The sequence below is a fragment of the Carassius carassius genome, chromosome 10, assembly GCF_963082965.1.
Source record: "Carassius carassius chromosome 10, fCarCar2.1, whole genome shotgun sequence".
NCBI lineage: Eukaryota > Metazoa > Chordata > Actinopteri > Cypriniformes > Cyprinidae > Carassius > Carassius carassius.
Window position 1 is genome coordinate 4734460 of NC_081764.1, and position 23794 is coordinate 4758253.

Consider the following 23794-nt stretch of genomic DNA (forward strand, 5'->3'; position numbering starts at 1 on the left):
CCACTTTAAAATACAAAAGTGCCATTGTTCCACTGCCTGATCCATACAAATCACTTTTATAAAATAAGTTCATGTTATGAAATTCAATTTCTAGGTTATTCGGTTTTTAGGTTTACTACCTTTTCTTAGGAGATTATTATTTTAAGTCAAGTTAAGTCAAGTCACCTTTATTTATATAGCGCTTTAAACAAAATACATTGCGTCAAAGCAACTGAACAACATTCATTAGGAAAACGGCAGTTCAGAAGTTCAGAAGTTAAAGGCAGTTCATCGTTGAATTCAGTGATGTCATCTCTGTTCAGTTAAATAGTGTCTGTGCATTTATTTGCAATCAAGTCAACGATATCGCTGTAGATGAGGTGACCCCAACTAAGCAAGCCAGAGGCGACAGCGGCAAGTAACCGAAACTCCATCGGTGACAGAATGGAGAAAAAAACCTTGGGAGAAACCAGGCTCAGTTGGGGAGCCAGTTCTCCTCTGACCAGACGAAACCAGTAGTTCAATTCCAGGCTGCAGCAAAGTCAGATTGTGCAGAAGAATCATCTGTTTCCTGTGGTCTTGTCATGGTGGTCCTCTGAGACAAGGTCTTTACAGGGGATCTGCATCTGGGGCTCTAGTTGTCCTGGTCTCCGCTGTCTTTCACGGCAGTAGAGGTCCTTTCTAGGTGCTGATCCACCATCTGGTCTGGATACGTACTGGATCCGGGTGACTGCAGTGACCCTCTGATCTGGACACAGACTGGATCTGGTGGCTACGGTGACCTCGGAATAAGAGAGAAACAGACAAATATTAGCGTAGATGCCATTCTTCTAATGATGTAGCAAGTACATAGGGTGTTATGGGAAGTGTTTCCGGTTCCGGTTTACCTAATTAATGCATCCTAAAAATCCTTTAACGGATTTGGATATTAAAAGCATATTAGTATGTTATGTGTAAGCCAGGTTAAAGAGATGGGTCTTTAATCTAGATTTAAACTGCAAGAGTGTGTCTGCCTCCCGAACAATGTTAGGTAGGTTATTCCAGAGTTTAGGCGCCAAATTAGGGTGACCACCCGTCCCGCGTAGCGCGTGCGCGCACAGCGTTTGAAGCCCAATTCATGCGTCCCGCAAATTGAGACTGTGTCACGCAAAATCAATGCTTGCTCAAAAAAAGTTGATGGCTCTATATCCTCGAGCCCCAGGCAGCCAATCGAACATTACTTGACAGTTCAGTAGCGAGCGAGTTTGAATGAGAAATGAAGTTTACATCTTTATTATTTCTGTTTTAACGTTTTTCCTACATTATTTATATTAAAATATGTTATGTAGGCAATAACTCAGTTTACTATTTGACTAATTTACTGAGGTGGCATCGTTGTTAACTTACAAAAATGATAATTTGGTGGATAATTTAGACTTTTTTTTTTTACTTTTCCTGTGGTGTTGAGCAACTACAATTCATTTTAATCCTATAATTTTATATTATAATTTATTTAAAGTGAATAAATTGTAATGAAAAATTTATAAAATAGCTAAAGTAAATCGTAAGTGGAAGTGCATCTGTCAATTCTGTCATGAGCATACATCAGCAATTACACATGTTTAGGGGAATAGGTCATTATTAAAATACCATGTAAGGTGGTATGTGCTAGAAATGGGTAAACCACTATCAGTGAGTCTGCCCATGGGGTGTCCCACATTGTCCCTCAGAAACGTACCCCTTGTCCCCCCTTGGGCTTATTAGCAGGTGGTCACCCTACGCCAAATAGGAAAAGGATCTGCTGCCCGCAGTTGATTTTGATATTCTAGGTATTATCAAATTGCCTGAGTTTTGAGAACGTAGCGGACGTAGAGGATTATAATGTAATGTAATTTTACTCTGCTAAAGCTCTACTGTGTTCGATTGACCTGCTTTTCTGAGTGCATACATAGGGGTCAGCATGGGTTATTTTTCAAGAATTAAATCAAGAACAACCATTTGGGATATTTCAGCACAGCAACTTGTGCTCATGTGTCTTATGATGGGAAATCCTTGGCATTTAAAGACATTTGATCACTGGGGTTTCATGAGACCTGCAAGCGCAGCAGGAATTGCTTCCCTGAAGTTGTGAATTGGGAAGGAAATGTATGGGCTGAAATATGTGCCACTAGAAACTGAATTTGAATTGCTAAACTTGAATAATTGCATTGAATAACTGAATTTGAATAACATAATTTGAAAGTGTATTGTTTAATTTGAATCATTGCATTGAAAATCTGAATCTGAATTGTATAATTTGAAATTGTATTTATTCAAAAACAGAATCTGAATTGTGGTCGAATAAAATTTGTCCAACAAAATTTGATCCTCACTTAAAGTTAAACTCTCTATATATCTTCACATTCACTTCTCACAATTCAGATTCAGTTCTCAAATTCAATTTCAAGTTACTGAGACAGATCCGGGTAGTTGGAGGATGAAGGAAGAGCAATCCAGCCCAGATCGATAGATCGCGTTCATTGGCGCACAGGAGCCAATCAGCACCTACGTTTTGAAGCAAAGTACGTACCCACCATGAAACAAGGAAGAAGTGCTTGCCTTGCCGACTGACTTGACCACCATGGATCCGCCTGGGACAAATATGGTAATGACAATTTTTTTTTTCACGATCTAACGATCTTTAGTTTAATGGTGTAGCTGTTTTGTAGAAACGGGGGAAATTACATCTTTCTCGATGTGTTGCAAACACAGTAGCTATTATCCCACGTTTTTGTGGTTATGTACTAGCTCTGGTAACAACATCTTTGCTTGGCGTTTATTATTTCTAAGCATTTGCCTCTTCCTCCGGTGAAAATGTTGTTGCCGCCAAGTAGACTGGTCATGTCTTCAGCGTGATTATTTACGATAACTACTCCTCGTGATTGTCATTGTCAGGGTACTGCTTACTAAGAGGGAGAGAGAGAGTAGTAAGCCTGTATGTCTCACTATGTTTTGACAAGGAGACTCAGAAGTAGTCAATTCAACATATTTGCTCACAGATGCAATACCTTCCCATGGTCCTGTTGGGCCCAGTGCCCAACATCAAACTTTAGTATATTTTTTTAGTCAATAAAAAAAGTCAATATATTGTCGCATTTTAGTTAGATCTATCCCTCCAAGCATCTGTCTCCCCACCAATGGATTAATGCATTGACCAGTTAGATTTAATGCTTTTTAAATTGACTGAGCTGTTACCATAAAGGCTCACTGTGCTGTGTGATGTACATTTATTTTCAACAGTACAAAGGTTTTTTTTTGGTTGTCACTGTTCCCATATGATTATTATTGATCAGTTTGTCCTGACCATAGCAAAATTACTTTCTCTCAAAAGTCCACCTTTTAACTTAAACTTTTATATGTGGCTTCTGTACTGAGTTTATTGTACACATTTTTACATTTTAATTTTACATTATATTTCATTCTTGTGTTTTGTCATTTCAGCAAAGCTGACTTCATTCCTTCAACTTCAAAACAAAAGTGAGCATTTCTAGGTTTGTACGCTTCTATATTCTCCTTCAAATGTAAATAACCTAAGACTCTTAAACTTTTGGGGCCAAGTACCTCATATCATGTCAAAGAATCCAGGGATCACCTGTAAGCGATGACCCTACAGAAGCAACAAAAAAGTAAATGGCAAAAATATGCAAATACTAACACACAAGAGAAAGAATAATTCACGTACATACACCACAGTTTCTGAGAAACAAGAGGAAGGTGAAAGAATTTAAAGCAATGTTTGAATGCAAAATAGACTGAGTTGAACAGATTACATTTATGTCTGTTTAATTGTTTTTATAACAACATACACATAAATCATAACTTGATTTTGAAAGATTTGTAAACCGATGCTCTACGGTTAACAATGATTTTTGATGATTCCTGCTTCTGATGTCTTCTGACCCCGTTCTGCATGATGTCAAGAAAGTCTTCCAGCATACTGTACTGTATATTACACCGGCAGAGAGGAAATAATTATTGTTATTATATTACAGTTCCTAAACATTTTTATATTTTTCTTTACCACAGAAGCTCTGTCCCGAGACACTCTGAAGCTAGTTGAGACTGATGATTCCCCAATCTTCCACAATGGACTTCATATAGGATGAACTGTTTCCAGTTTCAGCAAAACAGCAAGAATTCATTGATGGATGACTGTACCTTAGAACTCTTCACTAACACTGCCTGCATCACCTGGGCCACAGGTTACAATGTTACTGCCTGTACATAGCACAATTAACCTTTAACCTTACAGCTGAATCAATGCAGTAACACTGTTAACTACTATTGATATTGTACCAAATGTTCAAACTGAATATACAGAGGAGAACTGGTCCCCAGTGTTTTTGATTAGTCTGGTTTCTCCAAAGGTTTTTTACTCCATTATCTACATCTTGCAGATTTTTCTTTATTAACCACTGTTGCCTATGGCTTGCTTGCTGTATGTATGAAGACTAAAGCATTAAGCACCAACTATTAAAATAGTGAGGGTGTTTTTGACCATATAGACACAACAGTATGTCTTTCTGTAGAGATTCTTTGAAATGTTATGTATTTCGAAAACTGTATAAATGGCTTACATTGATAGTGTGCATATTGCTTGAACATTTATATGTAAAAAAAAAAAAAAAATCAGTAGAATTATTATTATAATGTCCTTTTTATGTACTGTGTTATATGTGTTAAACTCAATTACAATTGTAATTTCTGTCATCATAATTTAAATAGTGTGATAATTACTGTATGATAGTTTCTTAAATAATAGACAATCAGTAATTACAGTACAATAACTGCCTGTAAGCAAAACCATATATAACAACGTAATTAATTATTACACTTATTACGACCACTGGCATGGCACCAACATACCAAAACTCACTGGTTAAATCTTATGTGCCCTCCAGAAGTTTGCGCTTTGCAAGTGAACGACACCTCGTGGTGCCATCCCAGAGAAGTTCAAAATCACTCTCACTGACCTTTCCCTAGACTGTGCCCAGCTGGTGGAATGACCTCGTGATCTCTTATCACACCGGATCCATGGTGGTCAAGTCAGTCGGCAAGGCAAGCACTTCTTCCTTGTTTCATGGTGGGTACGTACTATGCTTCAAAACGTAGGTTCTGATTGGCTCCTGTGCGCCAATGAACGCGATCTATCGATCTGTGCTCGATTGCTCTTCCTTCATCCTCCAACTACCCGGATGTCTGTCTCAGTAACTTGAAATTGAATTTGAGAACTGAATCTGAATTGTGAGAAGTGAATGTGAAGATATATAGAGAGTTTATTTTTAAGTGAGGATCAAATTTTATTGGACAAATTTTATTCGGCTACAATTCAGATTCAGTTTTTGAATAAATACAATTTCAAATTATACAATTCAGATTCAGATTTTCAATGCAATGATTCAAATTAAACAATACACTTTCAAATTAGGTTATTCAAATTCAGTTATTCAATGCAATTATTCAAGTTTAGCAATTCAAATTCAGTTTCTGGTGGCACATATTTCAGCCCATAGAAATGCCAGGTTTAAGATGTTGCAGTGTATAGATATTATTGTGTGTTGTGAATTGCTGACAAATTGGCTCAACATTAGATCTTTTGAACTACCAGATCTGTCTAAGATCTATACAGTACTGTCCTCAAATGCATGACCCTTCCTAAATGCCAGGGACTCCCTGCTATCAGATAACTGGACAAGCCATTCAAAGGAGGGGAAGGCGCCTCTCAGCAAATGCCAAACAAACTCCGTTAGAGTCAATTCTATAAAGTGTGTTATGAACTATGTTTATTTTTTACTTTTTTAAGTATGAGTTTTTATTTTGGGATTAACTTTTCCTTTGGATGGGACACAGGGACCCTATCAGTACATTCATTTTTGGGTATAATTTAAAATGTACTAATTAAAAATGTTAAATTTCTAATGAAAAAAAAATTAAACACAACATTATGTACAATAAAATGTAAATACAAATATACAAATTCTAATAAAAGATGTAATATATATATATATATATATATATATATATATATATATATATATATATATATATATATATACTCTACACATACACACACAGTAATAAATACTATTTAGAATATGTAGTAATTATATTTAGATATTTAATATAGTAAAAAAAAAAAAAAAAATCATTCATAATAACATAATAACAACCAAAAACCTATAAATAGAAAGCATATTTTTAAATTCAGGGACATTATATTTTGAGAAAGCAGAAGAAAAATACCCATTCAAAACATGCTGATAATTCCTTATTTCTTAAGTGAAATAATTCAACCTCTTTTTTTCAGGCAGAGACTGAATCTATTCATGTGCTGAGTGAGTATCATCACTTGTTTGTGCTTGAAGAAATGTAGTATGTTCCGTTTGCCTTCTTCCAATAGTCCTCATTCTTGTTTTCCCCTGTCATTTCTATCTATGCTGTGTGAACATATACCAAGAAAGCTTGTGATGCCGTGTGCACCAGGACATATCAACAAGCAAAAAATCTGAGCAAAGAAACATCAAAGCGTGAATCAGTTCCACAGTTTTTCATTTTTTTAACCTTTCTCTAAATGGTTTTAGATATGTAGAGAACAGATATCTCAGATATGCAGTGCATCATTTGATGCCATTATCACACTGTTAAGTTTCAGCCTTGTACCCTCAAACTCCTATTCAGGTATTAGTAGTCATCAAGATAGATCTTTGTGCAGCTCTGACCTGAAGAAGATATCAATACATTATTGAGTGGCTCATTAACCTAAAGTTCAACCCAGCCACTGTTGTATGAAAAACATCATAAGAATGTAAACAACATTGTATATTTTCACATTGTTTGGGCTGTTTCTTGCGTCTCACAAAAGGGCTTCAGTTAGCTAATAGACATGAACTAAAAAGCCACTTTAATGTTTAAAATTCACAGCAAATGCCTGGTCGTGTATCATGTTACACTGTATAAAAATATTTTTCAAAGTCGTGAATACAGCAAAAATGATTGGAGTACATTTTACAGTTATTGTGTTTTTTACTACTTCAAATTCTAAATTTCTTTTCTTTGTAATTGTTTGTGAGATTTACTAGCAAGTTTTGAGTCAAAATTGTTTCTACACCATATTTTGTCATTGTACTAAAGACTCACTATCCTCATCTTTCTTTAACAAATAATTCACCTAAAAAATATGCTACAATTAAGTCTTCTGTCTAAAATTGACTTTGAAAAATTTTCACCCAGAAATCGCTAGTAAATCTCTAATAATTACACAGACATGGCACGCAATACGCTGAATTAATCTTGTAAAATGTACTACAGTAAACTTCAAAAAATCTAAAATGTATTTTTTTCCAATCAGAAAGTCACCATTCACGTAATATGTATACAGATTTGCCACAACATGAAGGAATTGACGTTTTCAATTCCTTTAATTATCTTATTTTATTCCATTTGTTCTTTTCTTGTTTTTATTTGTTCTCAGAGCACAAAATCACTTGCATAGCAAGCCTGGACATCTGTCATTTTCTCGATTGTCTTCACCTCCATCACACTATCCTTCTCGTGTTTGACGATGTGTTAACACATGATCTCCGGGTGCTGTGGCATCATCTGACCTTTCATTTTTCTACATGCCCTGGATTGTCCTCATTTAAAAAGGTCCCTCAGTGTTGACTTTTAGGTGTCCAGTACAGTGTCCAAGAATAATTGAGACTCCCGAATCGTCAATATTTTTACAGCCATTGAGGGGCTGTTTTAGTTAACGGCTGGCAATGGCTCTATGTAATTATCTCTGGATTGACAGGTTTAAAACGAAAAAATTAGCAATGGATATTTCCACCTGATTTTTTTGTTTGTTTGTTTGTTTTTTTTAGCAAGAACAATGTAAGAGGAAGCATTGCTGTTGACAGTCCAGACCTCTTTCAGCAGGTAATATTCAATTGAGTGAGTAATACCGCCATTTATTTCACTGCAAAAATGTCAAACACCCTCCCAAACTGAGTTACAGGGCTACAACCACCTCAGGTTTTTGTGTTACCTAAGTTGTTGCATTTAAAATACCGCAAGAGCATTAGAATTGCCTTTGTGACTAATGACTGACTGGAAGAAAGACGTTGAACACATGTTAGATGAAAGTCCAAAGCAAAATTCTTTCATTGTCTTCTTTCTATAATGGTCTCTATTTACAGACGAGCATAAAATCATGGCTCCTTTTAATTTTGTTGTGGTGTTTTCTCAGAGGACCTGTGGCATTTAGCTTCTGTTTTCTTTTGCATCGCATTTGAAATAAGCAAATCACAGTGCGACAAATCCACACAGATATCCAGTCTTTTGTCTACACCCGTCACTTTTAATAGGATCTCTTCTTCAGGGCATTTGTCCCCATTAACAGAATTCATCAAATCTTGAGAGCACTATGGAGAGCGTTAAACTCTCAAGGGATGGTGTGAAGCTGTGAATTTGGAGGAGTTTCAACTGGAACAGATGTGGAAAGACTACTGTGCATTATTGATGCTTGGATCTTTTTTTCTCTTCGCTTCTCTTCTGTCTTGGGTAGGTTGTTTTCTAAATCCTCATTCAGTTGTTTTCTTACTTACTGGCTTTTCCTTTTCTTTTTCTGCTCCGTCTCAGTTGCCGTTTTCCTCCACATACTCCCTCAAAGTGTCACATGTGCCTCTCACCTCCCGTGTTATCATTAATAGTGGCATATCTATATTTTTTCGCCCTGATAAATTTTTTCTTCCCTCTGAGGAATTGAATTAAAATCTCGAGCTTTCAGTTAAATTTTATCTTGTAGCTCTGGGCTCAAGGCTAAGCTATAGCTTGCACACAGTATGATGTCTCCATCACAACGTAAAAAAATAGATGTGAAATGGGCTCATAAGCCCCTCGGAGATACGGTAAATACCCGAGAAAACATCTCGGTAATCCTTGCCCTAAGTGTCGCTGTCTGGCATTGTCTCATACCTTTTAGAGAGGCATGGCTGTCTGAGTGTGTAGTGCTGTGTGTTTGTGTGTCCACTTTTTTTCTTAAGAAGCTATATAATAGATATGATTATAGTTTGTAATCTGTCAAGATATTTGACGTTCACACAAATAGTCCAACTAATTTCGCCCTTCTAGAAGTCAGTAGATTTGTAAGATGACATTGCTTGCATGCAATGAAAAGAGCCGTAGCTACAAATTGAAATTGCACTAGAAGTTGCATTTAATACAAAAGTATTTTTTTAATGGTTTCAATAGCAATGCCTAAAATTTTTAATGGCATGGGTGGTTCTATGAAGAACCTTTAACATCCAAGGAAAATGTCAGTTGCAGGTATTTCAGATTCTAAAAATGTTCTTTAAGAAATAGATTTTTTTTTTTAGTATTCAGAATGCATACTGTGTACTGTATGCAATTTTCATTTCTGCAGAAATAATAGCATATTAATATGCTGTTGTAGACATGGTGTATTATTTCACATAGTATTAAAAAAATCCCAGGAAACACAGGATGTTGCTGGAATGGTGTGACAACATGCTGAAATGTTTGACATCATTGTCTGAAGGTTGTCACAATGCTGTCAGAATGTTTTTACAATGGTTCCACATATTAAAATTCTACTAAGGTTACTTGGAAAACCACTGCACAACATGTTCACATCACGGTCCTGAAGCAAAGCTCAGATGTCAGACTTTTGACATTACAGATATAAATAATATGATTGTTGGGTTTGAGCACTGGATAGAAGCACTATACGAATACTTGACAGACCGTTGAATTATTAACCTGGTCGATTGCATGACTGATAGTTATGTGATGTCAACTCAACTCGCCATGTAAAATAAAACATGGTAACAGAAGAAGAAACAGTTGAGCTACAGAGAAGGACAGCAGCTTGTGAGTGTTTTGTCTTGTTTTCTCATTAGACTACTGTGTGATCATCATTGCTAGGAAAGTTTTTGGTTTAAATTGTGTGTGTCTTACCCTGGTAAATGCGTGCTGAAAGTGGTGCTTGGTTTTGCGTTTACCTATCGTGGGACTACCCAGTTTCGATCTGCTAAATAGTGAGGCGTGGCCAGCTGACTTCAATCACAGGTAATCAGGCAAATACAAAAGCGGTAGGTTTCACCGCGGCAGCCCTCGTGTGAATCCTCCTTGTGTGAAGACCGAAGAGTGTAAAGACCATAGACTCTACCTGTGCGACTCCACCGAGCAAGGACACCGACAGGGCACTTGAGTATTGCTTTTCTCCTTTTTCTTCACTTTTTGTATAACTTGTTCTCAAATATTTCTTACACTTGTAGTCACTATGTGCTTTCAGATCTCTACTATCACTACTAACACTCGAAGAGCACGCTACGTATGTCGCAGGAAGGCCTGTCTGACAAACCTACGGCCTGTCCCTCTGACCTCTACTACTACGCTCTCTATTCCAGTTGGTCTCTAAAACTGCCAGTCTGCAGTTAACAAAGCAGACTTCATTTCTTCTATTGCTACTCATTCCGGTCTCAACCTCATGGCACTGACTGAGACTTGGATCAAACCTGAAGATACTGCCACCCCTGCAGCCCTCTCCACTAATTTCACTTGTTCCCACACTCCTCGTACCACTGGGAGGGGTGGAGGTACAGGTCTCCTTATATCAAAAGAATGGAAATTTGATCTTCAGCCATCACCTACAGGTACTGGTTAATTTGAATCACATGCCATTACTGTAACCCACCCTGTTAAAATCCACTTTGTGGTCATTTATCGTCCCCCAGGTCAATTGGGAAACTTCTTGGAAGAGTTGGATGTGCTGCTATCAAACTTTCCTGAAGATGGTACTCCTCTGGTACTGCTTGGTGACTTCAACATCCACCTAGATAAACCCCAGGCTGCTGACTTCAAAACTCTGCTCGCCTCATTTGATCTCAAGCTAGTGTCTACTACAGCAACTCACAAATCAGGCAACCAACTGGACCTCATCTACATGCGCTGTTGCTCTGTGGACAACTCTTCAGTTGCTCAACTGCACACCTCAGACCACTTCCTCATTACTGTTAACCTAGCACTTACTCCTGAAGCATTTACTCCAAAATTAACAGCTGTTGTGATGCTCGGACACTCTTCAAGACTTTCTCTTCTCTTCTTAATCCACCGCCACCACCTCCTCCATCGACTCTTACAGCGGACGACTTTGCAGTTTTCTTCACAAATAAGACAAGAACCATCAGTGACGAATTCTTCCCAACGCAGACTGAGGACAACTTCACAATGACCGCAGCACACTCTTTCTCCTACTTCTCCCCACTCTCAGAGATGGACGTCTCCAAACTTCTCCTGTCCAATCATCCTGCTACTTGTCCACTTGATCCGATCCCCACTCACCTCCTTCAAGCAATCTCTTCTTCAGTCATACCTTCGCTTACTCACATTATCAACTCCTCTCTTCACTCTGGAACATTTCCCTCAGCATTTAAGCAGGCTCGGGTAAGCCCACTGCTCAAGAAACCATCTCTAAATCCAGCGCTTCTTGAAAACTACAGACCGGTATCCCTTCTTCCATTCATTGCAAAGACACTTGAGCGAGCTGTGTTCAACCAGCTTTCTGTGTTCCTTGTACAGAACAACCTCCTGGACAGCAACCAATCTGGCTTCAAAAGTGGCCACTCAACTGAGACTGCTCTGCTCTCGGTTACTGAAGCCCTGCGACTAGCAAGAGCAGCTTCAAAATCCTCAGTACTCATCTTACTGGACCTGTCTTCTGCTTTTGACACTGTTAATCACCAGATTCTCCCGTCCACCCTCAGAAAGATGGGCATCTCTGGAACTGCACTCCTGTGGGTTAAGTCCTACCTCTCTGACAGATCCTTCAGTGTGTCTTGGAGGGGTGATGTTTCTAAGTCACAGCACCTTGCTACTGGGGTTCCTCAAGGCTCAGTACTTGGACCACTTCTCTTCTCCATCTACATGACGTCATTAGGGTCTGTCATTCAGAAGCATGGCTTTTCTTATCACTGCTACACTGATGACACCCAACTCTACTTCTCATTCCAGCCAGATGACCCGACGGTAGCTGCTCGCATTTCAGCCTGTCTGAGTGACATTTCTAGCTGGATGAATGACCATCACCTTCAGCTTAACCTTACGAAGACAGAACTCCTGGTGATTCCAGCTAACCCATTGCTTCATCACAACTTCTCTATACAGCTGGGTTCATCAACCATTACTCCTTGGAGGACAGCCAGAAACCTAGGAGTTGTGATGGATCATCAGTTAAGCTTCACAGATCACAATGCTACAAAGACCTGCTCCTGCAGGTTTGCCTTATACAACATTAGGAAGATTAGACCCTTCCTGTCAGAGCAAGCCACCCAACTTCTTGTCCAAGCTCTTGTTCTCTCCAGACTGGACTATTGTAATGCTCTCCTGGCGGGGCCTCCTGCATGTACTGTCAAGCCTCTACAATTGATCCAGAATGCAGCAGCGAGGGTTGTCTTCAATGAGCCAAAAAAAGTTCATGTCACTCCTCTCCTCATCAGGTTACACTGGCTACCAGTAGCCGCTCGCATCAAATTCAAGGTACTGATGCTTGCCTACAAGACGACCACTGGCACAGCACCAAGATACTTAAACCCACTTGTTAAATCTTATGTGCCCTCTCACTAAGTTTGCGCTCTACAAGTGAACGACGCCTTGTGGTACCATCCCAAAGACATTCAAAATCACTCTCACTGACCTTTTCCTGGACTGTGGCCAGCTGGTGGAATGACCTCCCAATCTCAATTCGTACAGCTGAGTCTTTACTCATTTTCAAGAAACATCTAAAGACTCATCTTTTTCGCATGCACTTAACCAACTAATACTAGCACTTTTTCCTTTTCTTGTCTTTTCATTTATAAAAAAAAAAATGCGTTGCGTTCTATACTAGACTAACTGAGACTTGTCATGGCACTTGTATACTGTTGTTGTTCTCTTGTTGATCTGACTGCTTCTATTGTTCTCATTTGTAAGTCGCTTTGGATAAAAGCGTCTGCTAAATGATTAAATGTAATGTAAATGTAAATGTAACAGCAACTCTACACTGAAAATAAACGTCTCTAGGTTACGTATGTAACCCTAGTTCCTCGAGGGAACGAGACGCTGCGTCGAAACGCTTTGGGGAACGTGCCCAGCGTGAGCGACTCTGAATATGATATCTAATCTGTCTTATAGAAGAGCGTGACGTCACAGGCGGGGTGACGTAAGCAACCAGGAAGCTATAAAGGCACGAGCCGCGCAGCTGGCTTCAGCTTCGAGTACCAGCAAGCGCCGACAGGGGTGCCGGGGGTATGGCTCCGAGGCGCAGCGTCTCGTTCCCTCGAGGAACTAGGGTTACATATGTAACCTAGAGACATTCCTCTTCCGGAACTCGAGCTGCGTCAAAACGCTTTGGGGAACGAGTACCAACGCCGCCAGACTACCAAACCCCTGCCTAGTGTGTATCCGAAGAGCACAGCTTAGGACGAGGGGACTGAAGTGCCTGAAGTGACTGGCATGTCTAAGCCATAGAATCTTGCAAAAGTAGAAGGCGTGGACCACCCCGCAGCATTGCTAGAAAGGCCTTGGAGGCCGCCATACCCCATGTAGATTGAGCCTTGGCTCCCAACAGCGGGGGAAGACCAGAGGACTCAAAGTGGCGTTGATAGTCTCAACTATCCAACTACTAATAGTCTGCTTAGAAGCAGGAAAACCCCTCTTTGGGGGACCGCAGCATGCAAGCAATTGGTCCATTTTTCACCACAGGGCAGCTCTGTGGGCGCATGCATCCAGCGCTCGAGCTGGACACACACAATTTAGCTTCTCTTGGTCGGGCTCCCGAAAGGGAGGAGGAAAGAGGGCCTTCAGCACTACAGGTTGTGGTGTGATAGAGGGCACCTTAGGAACATATCCCGCTCGAGGGTATATGAACACTTTGGTCATGCCAGGTGCAAAATCAAGATAGGTAGGGGCCACTGAGAGGGCCTGTAAATCTCCTACTCTCCTCAGAGAGGTAATGGCCAACAGAAAGGCAGTTTTAAGAGTCAGATGTCTGTCTGAGATATCTTGAATCGGTTTGAATGGAGATTTGCAAAGAACCTCTAACACCACACCCAAGTCCCAGGGGGGAACACGGGACCGTACTGGAGGTGCTCAGCCTCAGCGCACCATGGAGGAAACGTGTAACTAAGGGGTGTCTTCCCAAAGACTGGCCATCGAGAAGGGCATGGTAGGCCGCAATGGTCGCCACGTAAACCTTCAGCGTGGAGTGGGTCAGCCCTGCAGAGAGCCTGGCCTGTAGAAACTCCAGAACTGTACCAACTGGGCAGTTTGCTGGGTCTAGCTGGTGGTCTCTGCATCATGAGGTGAAGAGTTTCCACCTCAGGGCGTACAGTTTCCTCGTTGAGGGAGCTCTGGATTGGAGGAGGGTCTCAACAATCTAAGTTGAGAGACCAGCTGCTAACAGTTGTGCCCCCTTAGGGGCCACACCCACAGCTCCCCAACTCCCGGCGAGGGTGAATTATCGTACACTGCGCCTGTGAGAGTAGGTCTGTCCTGATCGGTATCTCCCATGGAGAGCCGTTGAGGAGCGAGACGAGATCTGCGAACCATACTCGGCCCGGCCAGAGCGGGGCTACTAATAACAGAGGGACCCCGTCCCGGTGTACTCTCGCCAGAACTCCCGGGAGCAGAGCAATAGCGGGAAAGGCGTACAGACGAAGCCTCGGCCAGGTCTGTACCATAGCGTCCAGTCCCAGAGGAGCTGGATGAACTAGAGAGAACCAAAGGGGACATTGTGATGTCTCTTGAGTCGCAAATAGGTCTACTTGAGCCCCTGCCAAATACTCTCCATATCTGCTTCACCATCTCTGGGTGAAGTCTCCATTCCCCCGGGCCTCTGCCCCTGCCTCGACAGTATGTCTGCCCCCGTATTTAGTTTCCCAGGAATATATACTGCTCTTAATGAGAGGAGTTTGCTCTGGGACCACACCAGGGTCTGGTGCGCCAGCTTGTACAAAGGGCGCAAACGCAGACCTCCCTGGTGGTTGATGTAAGAGACCACCGATGTGTTGTCGGTGCGCACCAACACATGGTGACCCCTTAGGTCTGGGAGGAAGTGCTTCAGTGCACGATAAACTGCTAGCATTTCTAGACAATTGATATGCCATGTCAGATGGCGACCGCTCCACAGACCACGGGCAGGGTGGCCACTCATGACTGCACCCCAGCCGGTGCGAGATGCGTCCGTCGCTAGTATTACATGGCGACAAGGAGCTCCCAGCACTGGGCCCTGATTCATGAACCAAGGTTTCTTCCACATGTCTAAGGCACGGAGGCAGCGCCGCGTGACCTTGATAGTGCGAAGTAGATTGCCCCTCGGGGAAAATCCCTTGGTCTTGAGCCACCACTGTAGGGGTCTCATGTACAGCAGGCCAAGATGTATCACGTTGGACGCAGCTGCCATCAGACCCAACAATCTCTGAAATTGTTTGACAGTAAGTGACTGGCCTTCTTTGACTCTCTCGACTGAGATGAGGATTGACTCGATACGAGCAGGGGACAATCGTGCCTGCATCGCGGTCGAATCCCATACTACGCCTAGATAGGTGGTTCTCTGAAGCGGAGAAAGTACACTGTTCTTGGCGTTCAGTCTCAAACCCAGCTCCCCCATATGTGCGAGAACGACATCTCGATGCCGAGCCGCAACCTGAACTTCAATCTCATAACTGAACGATTTAAGACCCTCAGGTCTATAATCGGGCGCAACCCCCCCATCCTTCTTTGGAACTGTGAAATACCGGCTGTAGAACCTGGACTCCCTGTCTTGATGAGGGACCACCTCAATGGCCTCCTTCTCTAATAGGGTTTTCACTTCCTGTTCCATAACCAGACTCGCCCGGGGCCGACTATCGTCGGAATAACCCCGTTGAATATCGGCGGTGCAGCGCCGAACTGAATCAGTAGCTTTTTCTACTGTGTGCAGGACCCATTGAGATACATTTGGCAGTAGTTTTCACGCTGCTAAATAATCTACTAAGGGAATCAGTCTCTCGAGAGGGCAGCGAGCGTCTCAGCCCCGCTACGCGCACGGGCGGAAAAACTGAGAACGATGCTCGCTGGGGACCGCTGCACCCTGGAACACTGGCAGGGTTGGCAGACCGGCCCCCAGAGGGCGCTGAGGCGAGACGGGCACCGTGTAATGCGGTGTACGCCGCTCCACCCCAGTAGGGGCCGCCCTCTGCAGTCGTGACCGAAACGTGTCAGGACTTCTTAACTGAGGGCCTTACAGCCTGAAGTCCTTAGGCTGGGAAAACTCTGGTTCAGAGCGTTGCTTCAGCCTCCGGTCCCGACGCAGGGGGAGCACGGGCGGCAACGCTCTGACTATAGACTGAGAGGGCTGCTCCCGCCCAGCAGCCCCTCCAGTATATAATTTCTCAGAGTGAGATAAGTGTCATTATATTCTTCAGAATTTAATGCAAACAAACAATCAGACGAGTAAACATGGTCTGCCTTGTTGGTATAATTCATATCTAACTTCTCATAGTCAGATAGATACTGAATTTAATTCCTCAGAATTAATGCAGTTAACCAATCAGACGAGTAAAGACGGTCTGGTTTTGGTAAGATTTACATCAAACCTGAAAATGATGTAGTACACGCATTGCCTCAGCAACACGCCAGCCGCTTAGTCACACAAACAATATTAATCTCCTCGGAGATAAGAAGCTGCAGCTGCGAGTTCACAGAGGGGGAAGGAACCGCCTAGCGTGCTTCCGAACCTCGAGAATGAACTCTAAATCTAGGGAATACGGGTGGAGATAGGCAAAGCCGTCTTCGCCCCGTCTTTAGATATGCAAAAAGCACAGTCAGCCCCCTTATTTTATTTTTCTCTCGAGAGCTGACTGCGTGAGCTGCACTCCTCATTAATGCTGCTCGTTATACAGTTAGGCATAATATGTTTGTGAAACTGATGCTTGTGTAACTGTTTGTCTGTGCAACTGATGTTTATGCAGCTTATGTTTGTGCAACTGCGAGCTCATCGACGCCCTCCGTTTCAATCTCCTCAGAGAAAAAAAGGCTGTGCGTCATGTCCGTCACTCGGGGGGGAAGGACCGCAGCACTCGGGCTTCCGGACCCGGAGATCGGGCAGATCTGGCGGATGAGGTAGGAGATAGGGACGCGCCCGTCTCCATACCCTCCAGCAGATCTTATCTGCGAACCCAGCGAGTGCTTTCGCCGCTCCGCTTCGGCGAAAGCGGGACCGACACCGCGAGGAACACTGTTCCTCCCCCCGAGAGAGAGTCCTCCGGGATCGAAGCATCCACACTGGCTTGAACCAGTGCAGGCAGTCGGCTCCCTCAAGAGCCGAAACAGCGTGCCTCAATCCCAGGCAGACCGCGCACAGACCGTGTATTCCCACTCGTGATGAACACACAATCTGAAACGCGATCTGGATTCGCCTTTCAGATGTCTCGTCTTAACTTTGCTCTTTGACTATTGCTTTCTCTTTGAGGAGCTAATAGTGACAAACAACAATAAATAAGACTGACAAGACAGAATGACATGCACACACAGAGCGCTTGCTGAAATACGCGAAGCTGAAGCCAGCTGCGCGGCTCGTGCCTTTATAGCTTCCTGGTCGCTTACGTCACCCCGCCTGTGACGTCACGCTCTTCTATAAGACAGATTAGATATCATATTCAGAGTCGCTCACGCTGGGCACGTTCCCCAAAGCGTTTCGACGCAGCTCGAGTTCCTGAAGAGGAACTGGTTTACAAACAACTCACCATTTTATGTTCTTAGGTTGTAGCCTATTGCAATGCAATAAACGAATAATGAAACAGCTTTTTCTAAAAGGCTCATGTGACTGAACTATTCATCTCATGAAAGTAAATATAATTTTAATGCTATTTATATATAAAATAATACTGTTCATTTAATTAGCTAATTACGAAAATTACTGAGTGCAACTTTAAAGGGATAATTCACCTTCAGTTGCTGGTCCCCGTTCACTTCCATAGTATGGGGAGGGGACACTATGCAAGTCAGTGGGGACCAGCAACTGAAGGTGAACTATCCCTTTAAATGTCTCCCCCTGCGCAGTCTCTATGGTTTGCTCCACACCAGCGCTGTTCATACGGTTGAGCCGCTGCTTTCCTCAGTCACTGCGCCGCTGACAGCTCCTCCTCGCGCGCTCTCTCTCTCTCTCTCTCTCTCTCTCTTGTTGCTCTTTCCACATTTTTGCTCTCTGACATTTTCACCGGTGAGTACTTTCTTCTAATTTTATCTTGTCTTCATCTTTACCTCTTTTCTACGTCCTCTTTTGATTTGGGATGTGCATGCATTTTGTTCTTCTGAATTCAACTGACACTCATCTAAAGCCGGTTTTTAATGTTTTACCTTCTTGGAGAGGGGGGACGTCAGGTACTGGTTAACTTTGGTTAACTTGAGTCAACTATATTCGTTTCTTTATTTTGTACAATATTCCGTATAGGAGCAAGTGCTGGACATTTTGTTTTGCTTTAAAATATATTTTTCTTTTCGTTCTGGGTGTTTATCAGTTGGACATCTTGTTGCTGACGAATTACATCAATGAGAAAATACATTTTTCTTTTTATTTTCTCAGTTTTGAGAGAACAGTTGTCAAAGTTGTGGAGCGATCTTTTTTATATATATTGTTGGAAAAAATGATATTTTTGTGTGTGTGGACCGATGTGAGGTTTGTGTTTTGGAGCGCGCGTCCATGCAGCGCAGCGCGCGACTTTCCACTGCAGATCCTGCCAACATTTAAACACATCTGGATTGATAATACCATCCGAGATCTGCTGTTCCACCTCAGTTATTCATGTTATGCTACTGAGACACCGAAAATGTGGACATGCTGACAGATACCTTGACTTGATTTAATTGACATGGGATGTTTTCCAGGGTCACTCCATTCCATTAAATTTGTGACTTTTAAGGTGGTAAAAGTACCTTTCTTTAAAATCTGTCAGACATTGTAGTTACTGAATGCATTTTATAAAAGTGACAGATTTGAAGTTTCTTTAAGAAAAGAAGTTGAGGAACCATACAAAATAGGTATTCTCATAGAGAAAATTAAGAAAAAATATTTTTGTAAAAAAAAATAGTTATTTGTTGATGGTGTCAGATTGTTATTGTTAAAGGCATTGTTTATATATATTAGCACTAGGGACACCAAAGGCACCCTATTTGTGGAATGACCTTCCAAGCATGTTGTGAAATTGCTTCTGTGATTTCCTGGCTGTGTCTCAAAACCTAGTGAGCTGTCTACTTAGGCAGCATTTTAGGGCATCTTATGCATCTGCAGCAGTACACAGCTGACTGGAAACATGCTTAATGATGGCAAAAATGCAGCCGGGTTGGACCACCTTGTTTTACCTGGTCTGTTATACTGGGCTCATACAAAGTCTCATGTTCTTGCAAGTCAGCTGTAGCTTTTTAATTACATCTAATTACAAGAGAAACCATTTGATCTGGAGAAGGTGCAACAGGGCTAATAAATGTTTGTGATGTGCAACAATATGATGATTTGAAATGTAATGCCACTGAATTAAAATAAGAAAAAAAATGTTCAGAACTCGTTTAAGGTTTGTTGGTCATGTTCGGCCGGAAGGAGTGTGAACTGAACTCACACACACACACACACACACACACACACACACACACAATCTTTTTAGTAATGAAGTGGCGTGTGATAGGGAACAAACTATTTTAAATAGTCAATTCTGCCCACCTTGCCACTTTATCTGTCACAAGACTTTGTTTGGAAGTCATGGCAAACAAGTAAAATGTATTCTTCTGTCTCTTTTCCAATCTCATCTTTCTCTTCTCTAAATATACAGTCATGGCCGAAAGTTTTGCCAGTGACAAATTTTGTGTTTTGCAAAGTTTGCTGCTTAAGCTGTTGTGATGTTCATTCACATTGTTTCTAGATTATTGTGTAGAGTGATCAGATGCATTTTAAATAATTGCTAAAAGCTTCATTGGCCAAAAAAATTACTTTTCACACAAAAAAGAAAAAAAAACTTTCACTGTTTTATCAGCAGCACATGTGAAAGTGTGAATGAGTACTTGTCAGGTAATATTACCATCATACTACTTATATTGTAAGAGCAGACTAATTGCTATAAAAGGAGGGAAGAAGTGCTTCCGATCATTGTTCTTGTTGCAATGGTTACCTCCAAATAAACACATGCAGCCTTCATTGATTTGCATCAAAATGGCCTCACATGCAAGGAAATTGCTACAAAGAATATTGCACCTGAAAGAAACATTTACTGGATCATCAAGAACTTTAAGGAGGGAGGTTCGACTGCAGTGAAGAAGTCTACAGGATGTCCCAGTGTGTCCAGTAAGTGCAAGGACCGTCTCCTCCTGAGAAGTCAGCAACAGAATCATGTCAGAACCAGTGCAGAGCTTGCTCAGGAATAGCAGCAGATTGATGTGAGAGCATCTGCACACGCAGTGAGGCCAAGGCTTGGTGTCAAGAAGGCTGCAAAGAAACCACTTCTCTTCAAGAAAAACATCAAGGACAGACTGAAATTCTGCATGAAGTACAATGATTGGACACCAGTAGACTGGGGCAAAGTTATTTTCTCTGATGAAGCTGCCTTTCAACTGTTTAGGACATCTGGAAAAAAATATATATATATTGTTCAGAGAAGAAAAGGTGAACGCTACCATGAGTTCTGTGACATGCCAACAGTGAAGCATCCTGAGACCATTCATGTGTGGGGTTGCTTTTCATCCAAGGGAGTGGGCACTTTCATGATTCTGCCCAAAAACACTGCCATGAATAAAGAATGGTATCAAAACACCCAGCAAGAGGGACTTCTTCCAATGATCCATGAGCAATTTGGTGATGATCCGTGCATTTTCCAGCATGATGGACCACCATGTCACAAAGCAAGAGTGATAAAGAAGTGGCTCGAAGATCATTACATTGAAATTTTGGATCTGTGGCCAGGCAACTCCCCGGATCTCAATCCCATAGAGAACCTATGGTCAGTCCTCAAAAGGCAAGTGGACAGTCAGAAGCCCACAAATTGTGATCAGCTCCCACAACTAATAAGGCAAGAATGGATCGCCATCAGTCAGGATTTGGCCAAGAAGGTAATATCCAGCATTCAGCAATCTTTGCAAGTGAATTGCAGAGGTTATGAAGTAGGGGTGGGCGATATCTCGATATTTAAAATATATCAAGATATTTTTTAAACACCATATGGATTTTGACATATCGTATATATCGATATATTGTTTATATTTAATTCTGATTCCGCCACTTTGCTTGTTTGTCTTATCTGTGCTGTGCTCACCCCCCGCCTCCTTGCTTTTGTTCCCCCTCCCCTCGCGTGTTGTTTTATAAACATGGCGCGCGATATGGACTAATATCAAATCGCGATATGGACTAATATCTACAAATATTAAGCCAGAAAAGACTATTTAAATATGAATCCTGCATGTTCTGCGTGTCTGTGTTAATGAATGGAGCAGAAGCACGTCTTAATTTTATTACACACCAGGAAGCGCGCGTGATGCTCCGTTGATTTCAGCGTCTTTCCTCTCACTAAATAAAGACGTGAACACATGAACAACATCTCCAGAACTGCTCTGACCGTCACTTCATGAGCATCTGGCCGTTTGATTTGAGTAAAACTAGCGTCATATCACATCATAGATTGTAGTATCACATGCACAGAACTGTAAAGGTAAACCCGTCAAAATAAAAGTATTTGCCAGAAATCTATTATTAGCCTATTGTTCAGCAGAATGTAGAAAGCCTACTACTATTAAAATGAAACTAACATAATTTAAGTAATAATCACACAACATTTCTTCCATGTATTATTTTTAATAGTAAATCCCCTTTGTTTACCAAAAAATAAAGTTTGCTTAATTTTCAATAATTAAAAGATCAATTAAATGAATGTTTTATGTCTTCATTTGACAACCAGAAAAATGTGAATACACAGAATTTCAGAGGGGAAAAACATTTCACATAAGGCTATTTTAAATGTAACAAATTAAGTTGTTTTTATGCATTTAAATAATTACACTTGCTTAAACACAGAATTAGGTAACAATAAAACATATGGTGAAGAAAAAAATAAAACATTTCATAGGGCCCTAAACATGTAATATTTGACATATTTGTTTTTACAGTAGTTTTTGGGGGGTTATTTTTCCTGTAAAGGTATCGAGATATATATCGTATATCGAGATATAGCAAAATATATCGAGATATATTTTTTGCTCCATATCGCCCAGCCCTATTATGAAGAACAAGAGTCAACACTGTAAATATTGACTCATATTGTGTTTTCCAATAAAAACCTATAAAACTTGTTTATCATTGTTTTTCAGTATACCATAGAAACATGTGGAAAATAATCTACATATATTGATGCAGCAAACTTTGTAAAACACACAGTTTATGTCACTGCCAAAACTTTTGACTATGACTGTAGACATACATCCACCCACATGCTTCTTTTGAAAGTCCTCCATGACTCCATATGATCTTCAGTGCAAGCACTTTCGCTTTAAAAGTCCATTATTGCCGGTGTGTGGCCGGGTATGGATTTTTAGTATTAAAAGCATACAGTTTGACCTTCCAAACACAGTGAAGCACTTTAAGCCATTTGTTCATACATTTTCTTCAGTAATACTTTGTATTACTCATGCCTTCCAATTGATGTGCTTCTGTTTGAAAGAGTTTTTAGGACTTACTCTCTGTTTACTGTCATGCCATTAAAGGAATATTCTGGGTCATGTACATCTTAATGTCTTTGTCTTTAAATAACAGAATATTCTTTTAAGGGTGAGATGTGACTGTGTACAGAGTGTTTTTTTGGGTGATTTTTTTCTTGTTGTTTTTTTATATTGTTTGGTCCATTACAGTCTATCTCATCTTGTACTACCGTTAGCTTATCTAGAGCATTAGTTGCCTACCTCAAGGACACCCAACTCAAGTTGACCACTTACAGCTACTGAATTCAAATAACACACTGCAGTGCTAGCACTTAAATTGAGGCTTTTATAAAATCTGTACATGCATTAAATTGTATCTACACATTTTTACACACAAGTTTGTATGTTTAAAAACAGTAAAATATGCAGTGTGCATATGCCAAAAAAAACAAATATAAAGCAGGTTTTTCAGAATACTACAAGTTATTAATCCAGACAATGAAAAAAGTGCTAGTACCAAATTTTAATGATTCAGTGGTTAGTGATTTACTCAGAAACTTCACAAAAGGTCAAACGGTGGTTTTCTGTTGCTATTAATTATTTCTTGACTTCTAGAAATTTGCATTTTGTTAAGGTCATATGCGTCTTGTGACTTCCCAATGTTCAATATAATAACCATAACCCTGCTTTGAGTAGTTGGCACCAGTGATGTGACATTGACATGGCAGTTGGATATATTTGGATTAGCTTGCAGCTTTTTTGTGAAAAGTTCAAATATTATTAGTCATTATACTTTTTTTCTTCCATCACAAGCCTTTGGCAAAAATTACTTTAAGTCAGTTAAATGTCAGGAATATTAAAGTCTCATGGGTATTTTTATGATTTCAAACTTTTTCACATTCAGGCTGCACTCAATATTTTTTGAAATATCAAAAATTATAAAGGCTTATCAGACTAATTAATTCATTTGGTCAAATCAAACATCAAGAATTAGAAATTTAGATTACATGTACATGAAAGTTTAATGAGTAAATTGGTAGTTGTGCTGTTATCACAAAGTAGGGTCTCTGTGATGTGTAATGAATTTAGTCAGGAAATCATGAACTCT

The 23794-nt window shown here is 40.8% G+C and overlaps 1 protein-coding gene across 3 annotated transcripts in view; it reads left to right on the plus strand.

The window, feature by feature from the left end:
- The first annotated feature begins 18116 nt into the window (after positions 1 to 18116).
- Positions 18117 to 23794, plus strand: part of raly (RALY heterogeneous nuclear ribonucleoprotein) — an 87508-nt gene continuing 81830 nt past the window's right edge. For 2 of the 3 annotated variants that reach the window (XM_059559776.1, XM_059559778.1), the window contains exon 1: positions 18117 to 18235. The gene's annotated coding sequence lies outside the window, so the exon portion shown is untranslated. The remainder of the gene's footprint in view (positions 18236 to 23794) is intronic. The other variant, XM_059559777.1, reaches the window with a different exon arrangement.